Raw genomic sequence first — 21,615 nt, forward strand, 5'->3', positions numbered from 1 at the left:
ACCTAACGAAAATGAATTGAGCATGAGACGCACGAGAAGGTCACACAGAAAATTTGTAGACTTGAAGATTTCTTTTTCAAAATCACTAAACTCATTACATTATTATTCTGTTTTTCTGGAGTGAAATTATAGTCTTCATATAAAGTTTTACAATCAATTTACATACGTGCTGCAGCGGCAAGGTCTTCTTAGGTCGATAATTACTTCCTATTGTTATAGTTTTTAATATGGCTCACATACCTACCCAATTGTATAGACCAGAAGCATTAATTTAAAGTTGTTATGAACTTTAAAACTTCACATTCACATTAAATGCATATTAAGGTACGAATGCTTCCGCTAACGCATGTGATTATGAGCTAATATAGTTTAGAATTAATTGCGGAAGATCTTCTGCTATGCATGTCACTCTTATATAGTAATTAAAAAATATTTAAGGATAGCCACTTGTAATTATACTTATTAGAATTATTATATTTCGAATAACTATGTGAATTTTTCGGACGAATCGACTTTAATCTAATTTTAATAGGGGAAATATCTATTTGAATTATGCAATTTGACTAATCAAATAAGCAATCATTAAAATACTTCTTTAGACATTCGAAGTATTATTTTCGTAATACAAAAATCTAAAGAGCTTTTGGCCAAAATGTGGAAAAGAGGATGGCGCTATTATATGGCTCGGTGATACAACAATTTGGGTATAAAACGATTTAATGATTTCTGATTTCTACAACCTTAACCGTTTCCGAGATACTGACCACAATACGGACTTTGGTATTCAAAAATGTGTTTGCGCAATATAGACAGCCAATAAATGGTGTTATAAACGGAGCCATCCTTTAGAATCAACTTGCACTTTACTGGTAACATCGCCTCAGCTCGTTTTTAAGCACTTGACGTCAGCCTCCTACTGAGCGTACAGCCTCCACGCCAGCGCCTTTCTAAACACTTCACGTCAACCTCCCACTGGCCATGCAGTCCCATACTGCATATACAGATCTTTTCTGAGATCTTCGCATTAGCTCCTTTGTAGGGACTTCACGTCAGCCTCCTACTGAGCATACAGCTCCTTTATGAGTACTTCATGTCAGCCCCCTCCTTGTGGGATATTTAAATTGTCGTGCATATAATTATATATTGTTAACCCTTAGTGTAAAATTTAGATTAATTAGGAACCTGTTTCCCAACATAGTGCACCGAATAAAAAAACACAGCGACAGCGCGGCTAAATCAAGTTATGCGAATGAAAGATGCTGCTCCTGAAAAAAGGTATTCTTATCGGAACCCACCTATGAAAATAGAGGAAGCGGACGGTCCCAATTCGCTACAAGTTCAGGTTAAAAACATTTAGGATTCGTTTAGCGTTACCAATTGGCGCCATAACCGTTGAAGCGATTAAGCGCCATTTAAGTAAGTGAGTTGGATGGGTTTCCACTCTGAGACATTTTTGTAAATTGCGAGTGCCCTTAGTGAGTTGATGTATCAGTGCTTCGCCCCATCCAATAGATTCGACCACTCACAAACTGTCATCAATATCCTCTAACGAGAGTCCAAGAAAACTTGCAGTTACTACAAGGGTGGACCAGAATGAGACCGGTGCTATAGGCGTTGGTTCCACATTGCAAAGATGGTTGGTGTCATGTGGGGACCCATTGCATACATTATATGTGTCTGGATAGGTAAGAGTTTAACCTGTTACAGTATACAGATCGAATTTGAGGCAGAGTGTTGCGCGTGTCTCCCTGTAACCCCAATCTCTCAGTGAGTGATGGATGGCGCCATATTCTTCTAACCATATAATTTTCTAGTAGTCCTCAACGAAGTACTAGTTTTCTCCGTCGTCTTTTTGCAGTCCTGGACACCAGAAAATTTCTTTCGTTTGTTTCATTAACCATTTAGTGCGCTCGTAATTCTCAACCAGTTAGTGTATGTAGTGTCCTAAAGACATAGGGTACATGTTTTTTTCTAAAATAGCGGGTTTTCATAATAAAATGAGTTGGCTCAACACGCAGCCAATACCGCGAGCCCAGATGCTCGCCTCCAATTCATACAAAGGTGTAACAGATGATTAGCATCTGCTGTTCTTCTACAAGAATAAAATAAAATATACACTAAAATAACAAATAATAAAATTATAGAAAAAACTATTCGCCCTCCGAATCACCAAACCTTAGATAAACTCCTCCGCCTCCGCATCCTAACAGCGTCTGCACAGGAAGCTTGTTGACATTGGGGATGTTCCATCTTTGTTGACGGATTCTGATAAAACCAGCTTACATTTTAGGTTCTATTACATAAGTTGAGACGCTTAACATTGAATCAGAACATGTTTAACCCTTCCTATTAAAGTGAAGTGCGAAGAAAGGTGGTTACACAATTTTGGGTGAATAGCAATAGGAAAATTTATTCTGCTGAATACATCAGTTAAGAACTGATTAAAACAAAATTGTTCACACAGAAAACTTGAAACCTTTAAAGTTAATTTTGACTTTTTTTATTTTTGTTTTACTGAGTACCCCAAAAATTGCAGTTCATGTCCGCAACGCCAACGTTTGTATTCCACGCAAACAAAGAACTGAAACAATTAAACAAAAACGAGATCAAATCTTGCATTAGTGACGCCATGTGGGGGCGTTGAATATGAATTAACAGCGAATGTAGTTTTTCTGTCAATCAACTTAAAATTTTTGTATCACATACATAAAGGGTATTCATTTACATATGCACAGAATTATACAAAAATAAGAATAGGCCAATGTGCAACCGTACTAAAAAATATTTTTATCGAAAACTATTTTGAAGTATTTTTCGTATAAAACCTAAATATACTTTAATTTTTATAATATTATTTTATTTATTTTTTTATCTTTGTAAAATATGCTGAGTAGCAGGACTTGAGAAAAAAGGCTTACAAATATGTCTCTTGATATATTTTTAAATATGTGGCAACCTTGTAAAGATATTGTACGGTAAAAGGCCTTAGCGACAGTGCTTTAAATGTAGCGTATAACCTATACACATAATGTGTTCTAAATGGGAAGAGCCTTTACCGAGTTTTAAAAATGTTTCTATTGGAATGTTGTGGAAAATAAATTTTTGTTTGTCATTTCAACATTGCTAAGACATCCCTAGTGGCAATACCTAAGAGAAAAGCCTTAAAATGTAATTAATACCCATGCGGGCGGGGACGCAGCGGTGTGGTGATTTCGAGATCCGCCTACCACACCGAAGGTCCTGGCTTAAATTCCCGGTCAAAGCCAAATCAAAAATTTAGAAAAAAGTTGTTTCAATAAAAAAAAATTGTTTCTAACCGTCGCAGCTCTGCAGTTGTTTGCCAAACACCTGGAGTATATTTCTGCCGTGAAAAGCTTCTTAGTGAAAACTTATCTGCCTTGCAAGCTGCCGTTCGGAGTCGGCACACCGTTGTTGTTGTTGTTGCAGTTCTTAGCTCCATCCGATAGGTGCGACTACACACAAAATGTCATCAATATCCTCTAACGGGAGTCGGAAGAAACTTGCAGTTTCAATAGATGTGAACAAGAGAGAGAGAGGGGTGTTAGAGGCGTTGGTTCCACATTGCAATTGAAAAGATGGTTGATACATTGTGTAGATACCATAATAAGTATGTGATTTTTGGCACGTAAGACTACTTTAAGCTGAGTTCCAATTAATAGTTTAAAAAACGTATGGCGCTGTGAAAGTCTTGGTCGAGCCACAATGAACCTTTTCGAATTGAGATTGCACGTATTTTTATGGAGAACGGCAGATCGAGCGACACTAGCGTCATCTGACATACAAAAGTTGGCAATCTTCAACTTTGCTACATGTAAAAAGAGAGAAGAAGAATTTGACAAATAAAATGGTATCTACTGTGAGTGTAGAAATAAACCAAAGGAGCAGGCAAAAATATGAATGTAAAAAAGTTTAATTATTTCCGCAATGACAATGTTGTTTTTCCATTTAAATATGTTGTTACCACCTTGTACTACACAAATATAATGAGCTTGGGTATAGAAAATGTAGAAATCCTAGAAAATATTTTACCGATATACTTTGTAGTTGAGTTAAAAAAGCTTTCACAACACTAGGGCAATTCTCTCAGTCTATGCAGCATAGCAAACGTAGAAAATATTCCACGTTTTCTAGACCAAATATATCCTGAATTAAGCGACATCAGTTAAATACAAAATGTGTATTTTATACATTTAAAAATTTGCAAAACGAAAACGCAGAAACAGAAATGTATTTGTTATTGCGTGTAGAAAACTATTGGCAATAAAATGAAAATCTTTCTACGTTTCCTATGGATTTTAGACAGAGAAAATACTCTTAATTTGAAAAACTATACATTTTCGATGCTTTTTAGACTTGGAAGTAACCTCATGTATAAATTAAATTTTTACTGAAAGTTACTAACTCTGAACTGCAAAATGTACGCCACGACATAAAATTAAAATGTTGTGGAACACAGCAACACTTTTGTGACTACATAAACCCTGTCTTAATCTTTTACGTCCCTGCACAGAACCCTAATTGACCGTTTTCAACCAAACCCAGATTTTCCCGTTATGCTAACCTAACCGAGTGCCTGGCAGGAACAAATCAACACAATTGTACTAATCCACAATGGGGGTATAAGACGACAATCTATAGCAGTTCTGAGAGCGGTGTTTTGACAGGCTTGTAGTTTCTTCCAGTGAGTATCCCTAGGGCTCGGTGATCATATTGAGGACACGTAGCATGCAAACGGCCAGACAATTGCTTTGTAAGTGGTTCTCCTTATATTTAGGGAGATAATCGTTTAATCGTTACAGAGTAACCCTATCGGTATACTGTCCTGCCTATTTGTTGAAAAAGTTGTGGACATACGAAAGAATGTGTGTGATAAGGTTAAGTGGCAACTCTAGGTGGTTCACTACATACAATATTTTTCTTTAACAACGGCTTGAGAACTATTTTTTTTGAAACTCTATTGCCATATTTCATTTAAGAAAATATCAACACAATATTTATACAGATCGCTTGGGCAGATTCCTGGATAGCGGATATATTAAGAAATAAATATTCAATGACCGATTACGATGTAAAATGCATTTTTTGATATCCATAATCCATTTCTAATTGCTGTTTTTATGTGCAGGTCCTTTTTCCCTCTTACTTGGAATCCAAATCTATAAATAAAATTTTGGTTGTAAAGATGGAGATACGTGCAAGCTTTAGGTACCATTGGTCGTAGTGCTTTTGTTTAGCTATATTTTATTAAAAAAATTTGTTAATAAAATAATTAAAAACAAATTTATAAGTTAAACGGTTTTATTGAAAACAATAGTTACATGAAATAATAATAATACGAAAAGCTAGAAAATAATTAGGTAGGTCCTAGGTACTAGTCATCACACTCCTTATCAATCTAGGGCGTTGATCAGACAATTAAATAAAAGCGTTGGGCGCGTGAAATTTCTAAAAATGTGAGGCGTAGCATAACCTGATTAGGGTTCAGTTGGTTTTACTTATGACTATCAATAAAAATTTTACGCGTTCAACGCTTTTATTTAATTCTCTGATCAACGTCCTAGATTGATGAGGAGTGTGATTACTAGTACCTAGGACCTACCTAATTATTTTCTAGCTTTTAATATTATTATTATTTCATGTAAGTATTGTTTTCAATAAAACGGTTTAACTTAAAAATTTTTTTTTAATTATTTTATTTTCAAGTTTTTAGTCTTTATTTAATTGCCTATTATTTCTCATTCTATTTAGTTCATTTAGTGACTAATTATTACAAGGACTCTTTCCTTACAATTTGTTACAACCTAAGTACTCAATACATAATCCTTCCAAAGACTTTACTCGACTCTGCGCCACGTATGCTTGTCATTCCTCCAACTCCAAAATATTTTGATGTCACTTCTACTGGACTGTATGCAATATTTGTTCCAAATATGAGCCAAATCGGGCATCATAGGTCGCTTTCAATTCATGTATGTATTATGTGTTCCAAATATGGACCAAATCAAATCCGACCACAAATACGATTTTTGTGAATATCTCGATCCTTGCGCCACCTAGCGGCGATTTTTTTGATAGGCCGCTTTCTATTTTTGTATGTATTATGTGTTCCAAATATGAGCCAAATCGGACCACAAATACGATTTTTGTGAATATCTCGATCCATGAGCCACCTAGCGGTGATTTTTTTCACAGGTCGATTTCTATTCTTGCATGTATTATGTGTTCCAAATATGAGCCAAATCGGCCCACAAATGCGAATTTTGCGAATATCTCGATCCTTGCGCCACCTAGCGGCGATTTTTTTCTTATTATTGCATTTTCATCGGGTTCTGAACTATATTCCAAGTTTCAAGCTTGTAGCTTATCGGGAAGTTACTTAAATTTCAATTACAAGATTCGTTCACAACGGCTAAATAAAACCGTTTAAAAATAAACGATTGTGAGCACACAAAGAAATCTATTTGTACTATGGCACTGTTGTGAATATTTCATTAGAACTAGCAGTGCATTACCGGCAGTTGCTCACATTTGCCAGATGACAGCGCAGGCGCATGTAATAGCGTTTTCTTTTCTGGCAAAAGTATTACGCTTTTTGTACGCCGCGCAAGGGTTGCTAATATATTGTGTTCTGTTCCAAAAAGCAGGTAACGTCTTTGGGGTATTTCGTTTCTTATGAAAATTGTTGCCTGCTCGCAACGCAAAAGCGTTACACGTTTACCCTGCATAAAATGGCGGTGTGGCAGTGCAACTCTGCTAAACCAGCTGATCGCGACAATTTATTATCGTAACTTCACAAATTTTTAGCGAAGAAAATTGAAATGAAGGAAATAATTGCTAATGAATTTTAATTATCATTGACAGCGCGTTAGTGAAAATCACCTAAATTTTCTGGGGTAGGAGTAACTCTATTAAGGCTTTAGCATTTACTTAGGCAACAATTTATTTCAGAAAAGAAAACGCTATAAGTATTTATCATGGATGATTGATTGATGTAACAGCTGATTTCTGTTGATATTTCATATGAGAGGCTTTTGTTGTGCAAGATGCACACTGGTCCGGCTAGTCTTAATTTAATTTAAAAAAATCAAAAGAGGGGCAATTTTGTAAAGACCTCAGTGGCAAAACTTGATAAGAAGGTTTACAATATAACAGATTTTTCTGCGTAGAAAATTTTACACGAATCGGTTCAGCCGTTGAAGGCAGTGGTTTTACGATTAAACACGAGCTAGTGAATACCCCCACCTACATATATTTTTTATGCAGCAGCCTCGTTATTGGCAAGTAGCAAATACGAGGGAGTTCAAACGGAATTCGCATGCCAGTACTTACTTACGTCTTGCTAATTGAATTTTGATTATAATCAAGAAAATAATAAATATAGATATTAAAAAAAAATGTAAATTGCAGACATGCAAATTCAAGAAGTGATAAAATTGAGTGAGACCAGTCACTCAACCCTTGTCAAGATCATGACTGGCGGTATTTTTTGAAGTCATAATTTTATGAAAGCATTGGCGGATGTTGTTTCAACATGGAAAAGCGTTACTTTGATGAGTGAATAGCAGTTGCATCTAAAGTTCAAAATTTGAAAAAAAGTCGGCAAAAATTAGAAAGTTAAAAAAAAAAATTACGTAAGCACTGATGAAGGCTAAATCGTTACAAAAGTTTTGATACAGACAGACATTTAATATAATTCATTTATATTTTTATTATTGTAGCTTACATTTGTGCCAACACTTGGCCCAATCAATTATCCACAAATCAAAAAAGTTCTTTCTAAAAATTTTACACTGCACGCTATATTTTTTTGAACCACTCTAACATGAAATATTTATTATTCTGCCGAGAAGCAAATTGCTTAATAGGGGTAGTTGGTAGTTAAATGGCAATGTAGTTTTAGCTGAATTAAAACGTTTGAAAGAACACCGAAAAAATTTGCTAAAAAAACTCATAAAAATTCAAGTAAAGCTTTGTGAAGCAAGCAGCGCCTAACATTATGAATATGGAACTGCACTATTTCAGGCCGCTAAGTGGCCACGGGCGCAACGTTTGGTATTGATTTATGTATGCTGCTTTTTTATACTCAAAGTGCTAACTGTTGACCGTAACGCCATAAACGAATCGAGATAAATATAGACTTCCATATACCAAATGCTCAGGAAGAAAAAGGAATTGATTTAGTCATGTCTGTGCACACGATAACTTAAGTAAATATTGAGTTTTCTTACTGAAAACTGGTATATGGGTTCTTTGGTACTCATCTTCCATCGCTATTTAAAATTAGCTTGTTTGTTTTAATGGTGTGTTCAATTATTATGTTTTTCTAAGAGAAACTGAAAAGAAAGAAAGAAACATTTAGTGGCATATTGTACTAATAACATTACGACATTGCCTGATGATGATTACGTGGCGATTTTCGAAATGGTACCATCGCAATATGCCAGTAAATGTTTCTTCCTTTCTTTTCAGTTTCTCTTAGAAAAACACAATTAATGAATACTCAATTATTATAAGCCGATGTTAAGCTGATGATTTCTTAATAATAAATTTAAAATTAGCGAAATCGGATGATAACCACGCCCATTTTTGAACATATAACATTTTGGAAAAAACAAAAAAATATGTTTAAGTTGACCAAAGTTTTCGTTGTTGTTTTAATGGTTTTATATTTTCTATACAAAAATGCAATCGTGTAAGTGTTTTGTGCTAATTTTACTTATTTAACTATGTGTTAATTTGTTGCTAATTTTTAATTTTTCTGTTTGTGGCAGGGATTTTTTCACATAAATACTCCCCTTAAGATGCAAACAAAGATTAGCGAAACGTTGGGGAGATAGTGAAATAATTTAGTTTTATTTGCGCAATCCTCTTTGATCAGTAAAGCCTACTATCATACATTTTAATACAAAACCTGATTATTTAGTAAATAAAAATCAAATGAAATTTGATGTGTGGACTGATATTGAGACTCTTGATAAAAAAATTAAAACATTTTTGAAAATGGGAGTGGCATCGCCCACTTGTGATCAATTTTACAAATATTATTAATCATAAATCAAAACCCAATAAACCTACCATAACAAAATTCGGGAGAACAGTTTCCTTTTCTATAAGAAATGCTTCGTAGAAAAATTAACGAAATCGGTAAAGAACCACGCCCACTTTTATATAAACGATTTTTAAAAGCGTCGTGGATGAATCAAATGAGCTATATCTTTGCAAAAAAGAGCTTAATATAAATAATATTTCTTTTCCCAAGTGAAATTATAACAAGAAATGGAAAAAAATTAAAATTTCTGAAAATGGCGTGGAACTGCCCCTTCTTTACTAAGTAATTTTCTATGTTTCGGGAGCCACAACTCGAAGAAAAATTAACATATCGTAATAAAATTGGGAAAACATACTTTCTTTATAGCAGGAAAAATTTCTAGCAAAAATGATCGGTTTTATTAAAAAGATGTTTAAAAGGGTTATCGTCCGATTTCGCACATTTTAATACGGATGGGAGATGAGTGCTAATAAACCCATATACCAATTTTCAATAAGATATCTCAATATTTACTCAAGATCTCGTGATCACGGATAGACGGAAGGACGGACAGACTGCTAAATTAAGTCCTTTTTTCGATGTATGGAAGTCTATATTTATCTCGATTCATTTATGCCGTTATGTTACCAAAGTTCATAATATTTAAACATGTCGAAAGCTTCAAGTTTTAGGTATGTTTCCTTAAAATGCAGATGTGTAAATATATATGTAGAACAAACCGTAGTGTAAATCCAACTTCGGTTACACCCGAACTTAGACTCCCTTACTTTTTTGAGAATAGTTTGAGTTTAAATATGCCTCAATAGGATTATAAAGGTAATTTATCTGAAATGAACTGTACAATTGAAACTTACGCTGAGTATATAATGTTCGGTTACACCCCAACTTAGACACTCTTACTTGTTTTTAATTTATCTTTTGCACATTTTTTCTATTATTCATAATATTTTTGGGTGCAGAACTTCTTTGTTTAAATGTCGAAATGTGTGCAAGCATTTTGATTTTGTTTTGTTTACGTTTATTGTTGTTGGAAAATGAAATTTGTTTGCTGCATTAATTTTTGGGCGTGCCCATTGCGTCTAAAATTCCAGGCCAAAAAATCTTACTATTAAAATAAATTGGTTGCATGATTTCGTTGATTTGAAGTTTTAGAAGGGTCATTAAAATTGTAATGAAAATAAATTTTGTTTTTCTTATATTTACAGGTTGGGTCTAACTAGAAAAAATAGCAAAAATATATTTTGTTACAGATACCAAAAGATCACCATCATTGTTGGCAACCTATTTTGGAACTCACCGATAGAAGAAGAGCAAGAGTGTGACCAGCATTACGTCGGAAGGACCAATATAAGAACGATCTAACATACCTTAGAATCACCAAATGCTGAAAGATGGCAAAAAAACGCCAAATAATTGTAAACTGACAAACTTTATGGCGTAAATATGTGGAATTATGATATAAATTGTTGAGAACTGTCAAGCCTATAGCTAACGTCGCAATGTCTCCGAAACACTATACGGCCATCATTCGATACTTTCCAGTGTTGGGGCGACAAACTTGTTTTGAAGCAACCGGGATGATTATGACACAGCCACTATTACCACGATTGGTTAGCAAATGAACGAGTTTCCATATTAATCTGATCCAGTTTTTTATTTTATTTCTTCTTTATATGTAGGAGTTTCTTTTCCAATTAAATACAACTTCAACGCGGGAACATAAATCGACAATGGCCCATACCAACAAATTCCCCAATCAGATGTTGCAATGACGAAAAATCGAAAGTCACTTTCTCTAACGATGTCCATGATAACTTACATCCCAGCTGTTTAAGGGGCTTAGAATATCGTTTCCACTGCAGTCGAGCTAGTATAAGAAGGTGCTAGTTCTGAAGCCAAAAGGATTCATATAAGGCAAAGGACTACCCTCATATGCAAGTATCCCATAAAGCTGAGAATCAACTTTTTGATGTTAAAATAATCATATTGTAACGAATTTACTGCAAATCCTCTTATTTGCAACCTTCTGCTAACGTTCGAAACACTGAACTGTTGAATAAATAACTCCACTATTCAATAATGCAAAATGGCCTTTATTAAAGTTCTTCACAATAGTTAACACTACTATTGCTCGCCAGATAGCGCTAAAATCAAACTGATTGTCGTGCCTCTACTGTTGCTGCCTTTTATACTCTGTGATTTCTCGTTCGCATACTTCTAGGCGCTTCCATTTCTAGAATTTACTAGTTAGTTATCAGCTATAAAATTACTACGTTTATAGCTTTTCATATGCGCGTGTATTTGTGAGTGATACTTGCACAAACCATTGCCTACTTTTGGGAGCATCTCAGATATATGCATGTGTTTTTGCGTTTTCTCTCCTCTGCTTATATGGACATATGGGTAGACATAATGATTCATTTGTTGATGTGCATACAAGTCACTGCATAGTATCGGCTTAGAAATGACAGTACCACTTAGAGTTGCTAATATTCGTAACAATATTTTTACATAGTCTTTAGGAAATCTCGCTGCTAGGTTTGATGGAGGGGAAGGGTGGAGGAACTCACTTGGGGCTTCCAAAACACATACGAGTGTTTGCCCTCTTAACCCACGTCCCCTTAACCTATCCAAAGCTAATCTTTATAACATTTCCTCTTGCTTCTATAAGGCCAGTCGCGCTTAAGTATGAAACAGCTATCACCTCAAACTCCTTTTTCCTTTTATCCTTTTTACGTTATTTTAACTTCATATAAATGTTTCCAAGACGCATTGGAGGAAAACAAAATCATAAATTTTATTAAAAAAAAAACTAACAAATAAATAAAATAAATTAAAAAATAACTAACTTACGTAAAATAAAATAAGGTAAGGTTTAACTGGCCGGTCAATAAAGACCTCACATATACTGAAGTATGGCACTATGGGCACAGTGCTACCAGAATTTGTTTGACGACCAAACGGAAGAGCCCCAGAGAATAACTCCGTCCTCTTGGCAAACACAAGAAGTTTTATAGGACCTAGCTTAATTGTTGCCTTTATATCTGGCAACTCTGCCGACCCTAATATTTGGAAACAAATAAGTAAAATAAAATACAAAAAAATAAAATATTGAAGTAAAGCAATGGAAGAATACAAGACGAAACAAAAACAATTCACAAAATAAAATAAAAAACCAAAAAATTTAGTTAAAAATGTTTAGCAAAATAAAATTATATTATAAATAAAAAGATGATAAAAAATTTTTAAGGACTATCTTTATATAAATGGACCAAAAAATAGAAGGCAATTTTTCCTTTAATACATAGTCCTGTTGAATTTTGACTAAAAAACTTTAACAATAGCTCTTGTAAAAGAATTTTGGGATTTAAAACTATAAAGGTGGAGCGCAATCTTTCAATTTCAGGCAAACCATGTACTTGGGATTAACTAATTGATTATTTAAAATTTAAACACGCACTCTACCTTTATAATTTTAAATCCCAAAATTCTTTTACAAGAGCTATTGTTAAAGTTTTTAGTCAAAATTCAAAAAGACTATGTCTGTATTTAAGGAAAAGTTGCCTTCTATTTTTTGGTCCATTTATATAAAGATAGTCCTTAAAATTTTAATATCATCTTTCTATTTTCAATTTTTTAGTACTGCCTACAAAAAGGCAATTGCAACTTTGATTAGTAATTTAAGTAATTCCTAAGTGAAAATTCGTATCTTTGTTTATTTGTTCAAAATAGCAAGATTTAATAGAATTAGTGGAATTTTCGCTGACAACACTGGCGAAAACAACAGAATTCCACCTCGCATCATAACAAGAGAATTCCACCCCGTTTGTCAGCTACTTAATTTGTACAGCTGAAAATCAACTAAATAATTAATACTTATAATATTAGCTGAAAATAGTGGTGAAATTCGCATACGCCTGAAAGCTTAAAAGAATAGTGGTGAAAGTCGCGTACGCCTAAAAGTATGCAAGGACGTGCATTGAGTTGGGCCTTCAACGAGGTGGAATTCTACAACGCCTGCAACACTCAGGAGGCTAGCCATGAAGGTATGGCCTAATCTTCTAAATAGTTCGACTTGTGCGTTACGTAGCTCAAATTTTTTGATCAAACATTGCACTGTCACCGAGTTTTAAACTATATTTCAGGTTTCAAGTTTCTAGATATCCAGGAAGTTGGTTAAAAATCGATTGCAAGATTCCCAATTTAAAACCAGTTTTCTCAATATCTCGATCCATGCGTCACCTAGCGGAATTTTTTTGATAAAATATTGCATTGTCACCGGGTTCTGACTTACGGACAAAGTTTCATGTCTCTAGCTCATCGGGAAGTTACTCGAAAATTGATCGCAAGATTCCCCCCGTTTTTCAGGGATTTGTAGTTATCTCAATTAGCACGCCACCTAGCGGAACTTTGTTTTCTATAAATTGTATTGTCACCGGGTCTCCAACTATGTGCTAAGTTACAAGTCTCTAGGTAACCGGGAAGTTAGTTAAAAATGGATTGAAAAATTCCCAAATTAAAATTAATTTTCCTAATATGTATCTCGATCCGTGCGCCACCTAGCGGAATTTTTTTGACAAAATATTGCATTGTCACCGGGTTATGACTTACGGCTCAAGTTTCATATCTCCAGCTCACCGCGAAGTTACTCAAAAATGATTGCAAGTTTTACTGCGTTTTTTCGGAGATTTTCAGGGATTTTCGTTTATCTCGATTCGTCTGCCACCTGGCGGCATCTTGTTTTCCAAGAATTGTAGTGCCATTGACTTGCAAACTATGTGCCAAGTTTCAAGTCTCTGAATCACCGAGAAGCTAGTTAAAAGTAGATCGCAAAATTTCCATTTTAAAATTAATTTTTTTCCACTTGCATTGTAATGTCTCTCAGATCTGAACTATGGTCTAAGTATCAAGTGTCTAGCTCAACGGAAAGTTACCGAAAAAGACTTTTCCGTGGGTCAAAAATTCGTATGGAAATGAGGGGAAAACATGAAAGCGACTTAATATAAAGGTAAAAAAAAGTGTTAAATGAAATCAAATAAAAGAAACAAAAACAATGTAAGGTAAATTTGAAAGTTTTTGACGACTTTTGTTGTATATAATACACTGTTTTTCTGCTGGAAGGAAGGACGTGAAATTGAATTTTACCCTGTTGTTGTTGTTGTTGTAGCAATGCTCGCCCCACCTAATAGCCGCGACCGATCACAAATTGTCATCAATATCCTCTAACGGGAGTCCAAGGAAACTTGCCGTTTCAACAGGGGTGGACCATAAGGAAAGGGGTGTTAGAGGCGTTGGTTCCACATTACAATTAAAGAGATGGTTGGTGTCATGTGGGGACACATTGCAAGCGGGGCATACATTTTGTATGTCGGGGTTGATTCTGGATAGGTAAGAGTTTAACCTGTTACAGTATCCAGAACGAAGTTGAGCAAGAGTGACACGCGTTTCCCTGGGGAGTATGCGTTCCTTTTCCGCGAGTTCTGGATATTTTTCTTCAAGTACTGGATTCACCGGGCAATTCCCGACATAAAGGTCCGACGCCTGTCTATGGAGTTCACCAAGGACCTGCTTGTGTTTTTTCGCTTCATACGGCTGTGTTGTCAGGTGCCGTATTTCCTCAAAATGCTTACGGAGATGACTCCTTAGGCCCCTAGGCGGTGCTGGTTCGTCAATCAGATGTCTGTTGGGATGCCCAGGTTTCTGGGTATTCAACAGAAACTGTTTGGTCAGCATCTCATTTCTCTCCCTGATGGGGAGTATTCTCGCCTCATTATGCAGATGGTGTTCTGGGGACATAAGAAGACAGCCCGTGGCGATTCTGAGAGCAGTATTTTGGCAGGCCTGTAGTTTCTTCCAGTGGGTAGTTTTTAGGCTTGGCGACCATATGGGTGACGCGTAGCACGTAATCGGCTGGCTAATTGCTTTGTATGTAGTCATGAGCGTTTCTTTATCTTTTCCCCAGGTACTGCCAGCAAGGGATTTGAGGATTTTATTAAGGCTCTGAATTCTCGGAACAATTGCGGTTGCGTGCGCACCAAAATGTAGATCCTGATCAAACGTCATACCCAAGATTTTGGGGTGTAGGACAGTCGGTAGCGTAGTGCCATCGACGTGGATGTTCAATATGGTCGACATTTGGGGCGTCCATGTTGTAAATAAGGTCGCGGAAGATTTAGTCGGTGACAATGCCAGGTTTCGCGAGGCGAAAAAACTGGAGAGATCAGGGAGATAGCCGTTTATTTTATTGCATAGCTCATCGATCTCTGGGCCTGGGCCTGTGGCCATTATTGTGCAGTCATCGGCGTAGGAAACGATTGTGACTCCTTCCGGTGGTGAAGGTAGCTTAGATATGTAGAAATTAAACAAAAGTGGGGATAGGACACCACCCTGTGGCACCCCTTGTTTAATTCTCCTTGGTTTTGATGTTTCGTTTCTGAATTGCACCGATGCCTGCCGACCACCCAGATAATTTGCGGTCCACCTTTTAAGACATGGGGGAAGGGTAGATCCCTCCAGGTCTTGCAGTAACGAGCCATGGTTGACCGTATCAAAGGTTTTTGATAGGTCTAGCGCTACGAGTACTGTTCTATGGTGGGGGTATTGATTCAAACCGCAATTTATTTGGGTGCCAATGACATTTAGCGCGGAGGTAGTGCTATGGAGTTTTCTGAAGCCATGCTGATGAGGGGCTAGCTGCAAATGTGCTTGAAAATAAGGGAGCAAAATGGCTTCAAGCGTCTTTGCCACTAGCGATAGGAGAGATATCGGACGATATGACTCACCTACATTAGCTGGCTTCCCAGGCTTTAGTAGCGGGACCACCTTGGCCATTTTCCATTTCTCGGGTATGACAAAGGTGGAAAGAGACAGGTTGAAGACATGCGCTAAATATTTGAAACCCTCTTTCCCTAGGTTTTTAAGCATCGGCATGGCTATGCCGTCTGGGCTCACTGCTTTGGATGGTTTAGCGCGACCAATGGCGTCCTCAACCTCTCTAGCGGTGATGGTGATTGGTGACGCGCTGAATTTGTGTTTATGTGCGTGTCTATTGGCTCTCCGTCTATCTTTGTCGACCGAAGGATGCATTATATATTGTCGGCAGAAAGCGCTCGCGCATTTTTTCGCATCCGACAGCACCTTATCGCCAAAGGCGATGGAAACTTTGTCTTTGTGCTTAGTCGGATTCGAAAGGGACTTTACGGTGGACCAAAGTTTACCTACACCGGTAGAGAGGTTACAACCTCTTAGGTGCTCTTCCCATTTCGCCCGCTTGTGTTCGTCCACAAGCAATCTGATGCGTTGGTTTATATCCCTTATTTGGGGGTCGCCTGGATCAAGCTGTCTTATAAGGTCGCGTTCCTCGCTAAGCTCGCGGCCTCCGCCGGGAAGTGGGCCGGATTTCGGGAATTCTCCCGGCGGGAATGAAATGTGCCGAGGCGGATTCAATGACCTTACGGAAGGCACACTCCCCTTGGCGGGCATGAGTCGGGATAGGGAGGGCAGAAAAGCTGCTGTCTGTTGCAGATTTATATTCTTCCCACTTTCCTTTTTTGAAGTTTATGAAAGTACGTTTTTCGGTGACGATGCAGTCGGCGGTACGCTCGAACGAAATAAGTATGGGCAGGTGGTCGGATGCCAATGTTACCATCGGCTGCCAGTTGACGCAGTTTACGAGTTCTGCGCTCACGATTGAGATGTCTGGCGAGCTATGACAGCTTCCTACCATACGTGTGGGGGCGTCTCCGTTTATTGTGCAGAACGTCGTTTCTTCTATTTGATCCGCCAACATCTCACCCCTACTGTCCGCCCGCAAGTTTGAATGCCATAGGTCGTGATGGGCATTGAAATCGCCTAAGATAATGCGATTGTTGCCAGTGAGTAAGGCCTCGATATTAGGGCGGTATCCAGGGGCAACAGATGACAGGAGGGATGTAGATGTTGATGATTTCTAGATTTGCATCGCCTGACCGGACAGATAGGCCTTGACGTTCTAAGACATTGTCCCTGCGGTCGATGCCAGGATCAAATATATAATATTGCACAGAGTGGTGTACAATAAACGCGAGGCCGCCTACATTTCCGCTCTCGCGGTCTTTCCTGTGGACATTATACCCAGAGCAGGTCTGCAATGCAGATCTTGCTGTGAGTTTAGTCTCTTGAATCGCAGCAATGCGGATGTTGTGCCGCTTCATGAAATCGACTATCTCCGTAATCTTCCCAGTTAGTCCATTACAGTTTAACTGCAGAATTCTGAAGTGCATGAGGGGTGACGCCGCCACCCTAGGGGTAAGTGACGGGTGACTACGCCTAGGTTGTGGAAGGCCAGGACGCAATTGCTGTTGTGGCCTTGGGACTGGGCGCCCTTGGGCAAGCATTGGGGTACCCGGATGATTTGGGTTTGCGACCTGGCAACATGGCGCGATGAAAGCCGTCGAGGGGTTGCCGTCGCGGAGACCAGAACATCTAGGAAAGTGGCACCACCCAAGGCAGGAACTGCATTGAGCGGATGTCGCAAACCTATATATTCTGTGCTGGCAGACGGTGCAAACGGAGGTAGGGACTAAGAGTCTGCTTCCCTGACCTGCACGATTGCTGCCAGAAAAGAGGGGGGAGAAGAAGACGGGGGCAGGGGCTGATGCTCAGCATTGGTACCAGCTCTACTACGAAGGTAGAAGTTATGAGTGGTATCAGCTGTTAGAGTTGTTGGCGCCGTGGGGCGCGAGCAGCAGTGGGTACTTGTTGTGGCTTGCTGAGCAGCGAGGCTGCTGGAAGGTAGTGGGGGCGCTTAGGCGTAGACTACGGGACGCCCTTGGGCGTGAGCAGCAAGGAGCCACAAAAGATTTATAAAAGTTACGTGGACGTCGGGTTTTGGGATCAAGCCAAGAACAACCTGTCCGATGCAACCATCCCTTGCACGAGACACACTGAACAGAGTATGACCGTCCTAAAAAGATTCTTTTCTGGCAAATGCAGCAAAACCATTTCTCAGGACCGGGGTCAGGAGACGGACCCGGATTGGGTTCGATACCTTCCCGGAGTAAGAGAATATGTAGCAGTCCTGCTGCAAGGAGCTGCTGGGAGGATGACAATTTGTGGGAGGGACGAAACAAATTAAATGGGGTCACACTGAAATGACAGTCCTTGGTCGGGAAAAATCCCGAGTCGCTCCGGTACATCGAACCGACTGCCTTGGGAGTGAGGATGGTTACCGTGGAGTAACCTAAATATATTGGTATAAAAAACAATTGCGTTTTTATTAAGACCTCTAGCCAGCAGAAAAAGAGTGTATTATAATATAAAGTAAAATAAAATATATAAATAAAAAAATACTACTACACACAGAGAAAAAACAATTGTAAATCTAACAAAGTTGACTTAGTTAAAGAATTTTATATGGGGCCCGAGAAACTTGTACATCCTACCAAAGTTCTTACACAATTTATGCTCGACAATGGAAACAAAGCTTAGGCAATTTATTACCTAATTTATTTATTATTTATTAAGATGGTGAAAAAACTTAGTAGGTTAATTACGCCTAAGTTTTAGTTGTGGCATACACGATTTCAAGTTAATTTTATAATAGTTTTCCTCTGTGTGTAATTAACATTGCGCCCGCCGAGCTCTGAAGGTTGTGTGCTCGTATATTACACCAAAAAGTTTTTTCAAGTATGGTGGTTACATACCCCGTAAAAAACTTAAAAAACTTGAGATTATGTAACTTCACAAAGAACAAACAGATCAGATGGGTTATTGAGAATGTGAAGTCGAATTATTAGACCATGGTAGAAGAAACAAGTTAAGAACATTTGCGCATTTATGCTGTGTGTGTGTATTTGTTTGACAACTCCGTGAAACGAACCGATAATAATAAATCGGAAAATCATCATATTTGGTACATATTTAGCGGCTTTTTTTTGTGGCTTCTAGTATTTGCCAAGAGGACGGAGTTATTTTATAACATAGGTCCGACTATTAGTTTTAGATAGGGTTTTTCAGTTTGGTTGTTGTTGTTGTAGCGATAAGGTTGCTCCTCGAAGGCTTTGGGGAGTGTTATCGATGTAATGGTCCTTTGCCGGATACAGATCCGGTACGCTCCGGTACCACAGCACCATTAAGGTGCTAGCCCGACCATCTCGGGAACGATTTATGTGGCCACATTAAACCTTCAGGCCATCCCCTCCCTCCCCACCCCCAAGTTCCATGAGGAGCTTGGGGTCGCCAGAGCCTCGTCTGTTAGTGAAACAGGATTCGCCGCGGATAGGTGAGGTTAACAATTGGGTTTGGAGAAGCTATATATTGCGCTGGCAACCTGAAGGGTTGCGCTACACAGCCCCTTGAATGTGGTATTTTAGTCGCCTCTTACGACAGGCATACCTACCGCGGGAATATTCTGACCCCCTAACCCGCTGGGGTCAGTTTGGTCGTTAAATAAACGTCTGGTAACAGTACGAACTCATTCAGTCTATGTGAGGTTCCACCTAACCTAACCTTAGAAGCTTCATATCTACTTATTACTTTTCTCACCTCAACTTACTTCTAGACAGTTAACAGTTAACAATGCGTATTGCAGACTTCACATTCATTCATAGAACATAATAATATCTCAATGTATTAATCATCTATTCGCTAGCTTTTCGGTGAAGGAACAACAACGTGAGGAAACCTGCACGCATTTACAATGAATTAAAAATAACAATTTAATTTCAATAATATATTTATTAAGATAAATCTTTTTTTCGACATTTCTGTTCCGCAAAAGTTTCTATAACACAGGTTTTTATCAATTTTAGTTCTTAAAATTATAGTTCAGCACTAGCTGTAGTCACAGGAATTGCAAGAAATAAGATTTTTTAATACACAACAATTTTTTTATTTCATCTCTGAAAATATATCGAAAGCTGAGAATTTCTCTAGCAAATGATTCAGATGTGTATTTTTTATACATCTTAACAAATTCCAGAGCTTTTTTAAGAGATCAGTTTCATCTAAAACTTTTAAAGTGGAAGGCTGCAAAACACTGAAATTCATTGGAATGAAACCTGATTTTAGTTGGTTTTTAATGATACCCAATACTCGATAAAATATGTTCACTTTAAACAATCTTTCCGGATCTTGGAGACGCTCATCTTCGCAAAGCTCATCAAAATGGCGTTTTACCTTCAATTGACGAGTTTTAGAAAATTCAGAGGTGATGGACCATTTTTCTGCTACACTACTCCTTCCATTTTTAAGTTTTCAAATTCATGTAGATACCTTTCCAAATCTTATATACAAATATTCAAACGTTTTAAGGCATTTGAAAGATCGGTGGCTTTAGACTGACATGCTGTAGAGGCTGCATCTATAGTAAGTATGATCTTGCAATGGAAAACCAATAACATAACAAAATTTTAGTTTTTGATCATCTTTTTAATTAAACAGCTTCATTTATTTCATCTGATTTGCAATTTAACAAAATTGTTTTCGTTAGCGCTTTTTGGACTTCAACAAACTGAACTTTTAAAGCAAAAACAACATCATAACGTTCTGCCCATCTAGTAGGGTGTAATGTTTTTAATGTTATTGAAGTTGAAGACGCCCAAAAAAATTATTAATTTGTTGAATTGTTTCGAAAAAAATTTTGCATATCCATAACCCCTGTCACGTGTAACGTTTACATCTCTAAATATGAATCAACATATTTTTCTTTAGCTTGGTTGAAATGCTTAACGATTAACTTGAAATTGTATTAAGGCCTTCAGTTGTCTCACTTTGGACTTTGGGCAGAACTTATAAAAATATACTTTTCAAATAATATAAAATACTCAGGTACAATGCAAAAAAATTGTTTTTGAGTTCGTGGCCTCTTGGCCCGGGCCCCTTTGGATCGGGGACCCGTAGCATTTTGACAGCCCTGCCCACCTATTGTTACGCCACTGTTACGTATGTCATAAATTCGTACTATACATGAGACCGGTAGGCAAATGCATGTAATATTTGTTTACCCACTTTTTAAGTCAACGTTTTTACTAGGTCTACAGGTATAGAGTATGCACGGATTCGCACATAATAAGCTTGGCAAGTGACAGAAAAAAAATTAATTTGCAGTAAATTTTTAAGGCATTATTGTGATATACATACATATGTATTTGTTTACGAAGATAACACATCGCTGTACATTAGGGTAACCTCATTCGTAGCGAGAATTTCGTTTGTCAAAATTTTTAAAATCGGATAACAAGAATAATTTTGTATGAGTTTGTTAACAAGGCAACTTTGGAACAAATTTTCATCAACTCGAATCTTTCTTGTAAAATACAAATTCTTATTTATCTCATTATTTCTTTATTGAATGCGTAATTGAGTCAAATATCCAATTTGGTGTTTGTTATAGGCATTGTAGCGAATGCCAATCCAAAATAAATTATTTTCAATAATTTTCGAAAAATAGAAAACCAAAAATTTGCAAATAACATTTTTGCAGCAAAAGATAATATGGCTTTTAAAAATATATTTTGTTAGATGCGACATTTATGAATAGTTGTGGATGCATTTTATTTTGATTG

General features: G+C 37.3%; 1 protein-coding gene and 1 long non-coding RNA gene across 12 annotated transcripts in view; one reads left to right on the forward strand and one right to left on the reverse strand.

Annotated features, from left to right (window-relative positions):
• LOC137244683 (uncharacterized) overlaps window positions 1-11,157 on the forward strand; it is a 163,299-nt gene extending 152,142 nt beyond the window's left edge. For both annotated transcript variants that reach the window (XR_010951157.1, XR_010951156.1), the window contains 2 exons: window positions 10,276-10,680; window positions 10,750-11,157. This is a non-coding gene — a long non-coding RNA (uncharacterized lncRNA). The remainder of the gene's footprint in view (window positions 1-10,275; window positions 10,681-10,749) is intronic.
• LOC137244680 (uncharacterized) overlaps window positions 1-21,615 on the reverse strand; it is a 416,557-nt gene that overhangs the window by 48,145 nt on the left and 346,797 nt on the right. The gene's annotated exons all lie outside the window — the stretch shown is intronic.

This window comes from Eurosta solidaginis, chromosome 3 (assembly GCF_040869045.1).
Source record: "Eurosta solidaginis isolate ZX-2024a chromosome 3, ASM4086904v1, whole genome shotgun sequence".
NCBI classification, from domain to species: domain Eukaryota; kingdom Metazoa; phylum Arthropoda; class Insecta; order Diptera; family Tephritidae; genus Eurosta; species Eurosta solidaginis.